The following is a 727-nucleotide window of genomic DNA, read 5'->3' on the forward strand; positions in this document are numbered from 1 at the left end:
CGGGGGGAGGGGTGTAGCCTGCCGTGAAACACCGGGAGACATGGCGTGCGGCTCCCCAGCTGCCTGCAGCAGGGTCAGGGTGACCCGTTCAGCCGAGTGACTTGCCAGACCGGACGGTTTTATTGTTGTTTTTCTCATCAATCTCCTGCCATTACAGCATCACACACCAGCGCACGCAGCCCAGCACCACCCCAGCTCCTCTGCAGCACGACCACCTCGAGCCCAGACCGCGATTTGGGACTGCGTGTGTATTAATTTTAGGGAATTAACTCATTTTCTTGCAACATTAGAGGTTAATTAAATGCTGGCTAATTGCTACCAGTCATTGGAGGAATTCTGCTTCCGAGTCCTTTCATGGCCTGAATGCACCGATGGAAGAGAAAAGGAAAGAAAGGAGGAGAGAAAGAAGCCCTTTCAAGACCACAGAAGATTGCAAAAGGATGTTTCTTCCAACCCGACATGACAAAATTGAATTCCAAGCTATTTAATGCATGCACGAAACGCCACAGAGAAACCCAGCCCCAGCACTCCATCCACCACGACAGCGAAAGGGGTTTGGCAACGCGAGCGCTCGCTCCGGCACCACCTCAGTGCCCCCAGCTCCGGACTTCCAGCAATTCCGCTCAAACGGAACTATGGGATGGAGGGGTCTCACGGACGGGGCTGTCGCCAGCATCTCATGGGACACACGGCTACATAACACTGCGGTTATGATCAACACGAACGA

This window comes from Pterocles gutturalis, unplaced genomic scaffold (assembly GCF_000699245.1).
Source record: "Pterocles gutturalis isolate BGI_N339 unplaced genomic scaffold, ASM69924v1 scaffold21571, whole genome shotgun sequence".
Lineage (NCBI taxonomy): Eukaryota > Metazoa > Chordata > Aves > Pterocliformes > Pteroclidae > Pterocles > Pterocles gutturalis.